We start from the raw sequence: 3,818 nt of genomic DNA, 5'->3' as shown, positions 1-3,818 counted from the left end.
CCCCCGGCGGAGCGGCATCCAGTGACTGATACGGATTATGCTGCTTTCCTTGCCTATTTCCTTTGCTTCCCTAATAATTCTGGCATTGAAACATGAGGCTCTGTTTTTAATATCCTTTCCCTCCTCCAGTGCTACCTCTTTCCCTGGGTAATTTCCATCTTGCAGGCACCGTGCCACCTTCCCCTCGCCACATCCAGGCTGGGCCCCTCTGGAGCTTGGGTTGTTTGTTCCTTAATTTCGGCAGGAGTTACCTCTCCTGGAGGTTGTGCCCTAGTCAGGTGCATCAGGAGCTCTGAATTCCTCCTTTTCAAGGAATTTTGAGGAGCTCTGAATTCTTTTTTTTTGAGCTGATGCCGCTTGTGTGACCCAGGGGCTGCCTTTGGAGGAGATGCTGAGGTGGCACCAGCTCCAGCAGCCTGGGCTTTGCAGAACCCCCCTAAAATCAGCAAATTCGGAGTTTTCTTGGCAGGATCTTAGGACATGTGTGCTCAAAAAAACAAAAACAAAAAACAAAACAACAAAATAAAATAAAATTATTACAGGATGGGGACAGGGAGAAAGGAAAAACCTAATTCAAAGTCATGACAACAGCACACCCCTGGAGAGAACGCTGAACACACAGCCAAAAATAAGCTCCAGTGGGTGAGAGAGGAAATAATAGAATTGTGTCTTGATGTGGCTCTGAGTGAGAGCTCCTAGAAGGAAATAGGAGAGGCAGAAGATCCTGTGTTATCTATCAACTCAATTGATTGTTGTATCCAGAGCTTGGCTCAGTAATAAATGAGAATGCCACTCATCTGGTTTTCTGGTCTATTTAGAATATTTTTAGAACTCTTTTTGAAATATATTCTGATTAATCTCTTGAATTTTCCTTTGCTCACTGAGACTTATAGCAACATCAGATTTAATTATACTGTGACTGAGAGGGATGTAATGAAGGCAGATACAAATCCTTGTGACAGCTGAGAGTGGCAGTGAGAGTATTTATCCATCTAGGAACCCAAGTGACAAGGGCTGCATTTGAGCCTGAGCCTTTTGCAAACAAAAAAAAGAAAAAAAATGAAAGGGATTTAGCTGCCAGCAGGGGCAAAGCAGAGGGACTGAGGTGGTGGGAGAGCCCTGCAGGGGTGTGATGGCACAACCAACCACCAGGATTGAGGCTGTTTGCCAGAACCCTGACAACCCCAGAACTCAGGTTTCCAAATCCCAGCCCGGGGCTGAAGGTTGGAAAAGACCTCCAGGATCACCAGATGCCTGAGAAGATAAAACCTCCCCTGCCCACATCCACCCCAGCAGTCAGTCTCCTGCCCATGTCTCTGCAGGTAAGTGGCTCCTGATGGTCCCCTCAGAGCATCTCTGGAGTGCCCTGAAGCCACAAGGAAGGAGATAAATATTCCTTAAGCAGCACCTGCTCGATTGAATAATTTCCCAGGAAAGGAGGCCACTCACCAGTAACTCATTCCCAAGCCTTTGTTAGCACAAACAAGGCTGTGAGGAGTAAGCACAGATTTCCCTGCTCCTCGCTGTTTATCAGCTGGGATTTCTATTAAGAGGTACCAGAGCTCTCCTCTCTCTCACTCTCTCTCTCTCACTTCCCCACTTCTCAGCTCTGCAGCGTAATCTTGTCACGTTGGGGACATTTATAGCTGTTTTCTTGGCTTGTAGTCTAAAGAGAAAACAACAAACCAGCTTTTCCTTCAGGAGGGGGGAGCTGGAGCCTGGGCAGGAGGCACAGAGCTCTTGCTCAGCATTTCTCCCTCAGGTCTGCAAGTGTCAGAGCCTCCCACCCAGTGCTGAGTGGTGGAGAAGGAGAAGGTCAGACCCTTCAGTGCCATGAGGTGGCTGCATCCATCTGGTGAGGATTTCTAGGAAGTGCTTTTTGTGCCTGGGATACAGGATTCTCCTTCTCTGTAACTTCCAGATTTATTCCTAGATAGAATATATACTATATAAATAAAATATTCCTATATAATTACACACACATATATATATATAAAATTTATTCCTATGTATAATATATACTACAGAATCACAGAATGGTTTGAGATGGAAGGGACCTTAAATACCATCCCATTCCACCCCCTGCCATGGGCAGGGACACCTTCCACAAGCCCAGGTTGCTCCAAGCCTCATCCAACCTGGCCTTGGACACTTCCAGGCATGGGGAGTCCCCAGATCCCATTTGCAGATCCAGGGAAGGGGCATTAGAAAGAAGAACTGAAGTAGGAAGGCAGCAGAGTATTTTTCACTGCTATTTTCAGTCAAAGACTGAGGTCTAAGCCTTGTCCTCCCCAGAGACTGAGCCTGACCTTAAGCCAATCACTTTTTCACGCTCTAAACAAGGTTTGATTATGTTGATGGCTCCAAGTCTCAGTGTGATAAATGTTCTGTGAGAGCACAGCATTAATATAACTTTTAATCACACACAGACACGGGTGCTTTGCTGCAACCTTTAGAGAAGCAGCACATCCCTCCTTTTCCAGCATCCTTTGGGAAGGAAACCTGTTCCCACCACTCTCACCCCAGGTAAAGACCAGCCAAATGCTGCTCAGGGTGAGGGAATACAAATATATGAGTGCTGTGATGCCTGGAATCAGTTTAAATGGACACATATTAATTACAGGAAAAACAATATATATCTGCCACAAAGCCAGAGCTCTTTGGTGAGAAAGTCTGGGATGAAATAGGGAAGCACAAATCAAGGGTGGTGGGGAAGGACACAGAGCAAATATAACTGATATTCTCATCTCTCAGGCAAAGCGATGCAGTGTTTTGTTTTTTAAAGAGTTTATAAACTTGCAGGGCCAGGCCCTCTTTTGGTGTAGATTGACACTGATTTACATCAGCTGTGATTCTGGGCTGGGGTTTTGTAGCTTATTAAGAGGCTTCTGTGGACTGTTACCACCAGCACGAAGCAGGAATATCCAGCTCCTGGTCTACATATCTTGAAAGCCATTCCTCACCCGAGGCTGTGTTGATAAAACTGATTAGCAAAGGTGGGGGGGGAGGCAGGCAGGGAGAAATGTGTGAAAAGGGCAGTACATCAAGCTGAAATTCCGCAGAAACGCTGAGTTCACAGAACACATCAGGAGTTATTAACCTTTGCATGAAAACTGCACTGCACAGTGGTAGGAAATTTGTCTGAGTTGAACTTCAGCATCTCTCTGACGCTGTCTGGAAATGCTGCAGCAGCTCTGAGAGGCTGATTTTTTTTTTGCTCTGACTTGACAGTTTCAGCCAACTATTTCAAAGCACCTTTGCCTCAGTGGATTTATCTGTGCAACGACTCTGGTTAAATCTTTACCAGGCGAGGTGTTGCAGGGGAAATTCTCTGCGCAGCAAAGACTGCAGGAGATGTTTCCAGTGTGTAAATTGATGCTTAAATCAGGGGCTGTTTGCTTACTGTGTGGATGGAATATCTGGAGGCACTAAAAGAGCATCTCGCCTCTGCTTTCTCATTAGCATCAGTCAGTGATGTCACAGCCCTGAAAATAAACATGACATGGTCAGAGCAGGGTGTTCCTGCACCCACGAGGGAAATCATCAGCTCTGAGAACCTCACAGTAAAAAACCTGAGTGCTGGAGTTAGTTATTGATGCTCTTCTGTCCTTTCAAAAAGCAGTTCATACATCAGCTCTGTCGAGGTAAAAGCAGAACTCAATCTGCTCCTTTGAGCCACGGAAAGTTTGCACCCTTTTGAAATGGTTTGGCTTTGGATGGCTTTGAACAGGATGGTGTTGCTTTTCCCCCCCAAAAAAAATTGTTGGTACCCTTCCTGCCCTTCTCCCTGGATCTGCATTCTTTAGTTCAGTTTAAAA

Source organism: Empidonax traillii, unplaced genomic scaffold (assembly GCF_003031625.1).
Source record: "Empidonax traillii isolate 1590-97213 ecotype Southwest subspecies unplaced genomic scaffold, ASM303162v1 scaffold1678:size223582, whole genome shotgun sequence".
NCBI lineage: Eukaryota > Metazoa > Chordata > Aves > Passeriformes > Tyrannidae > Empidonax > Empidonax traillii.
Note: the sequence above shows the minus strand (reverse complement) of the source record.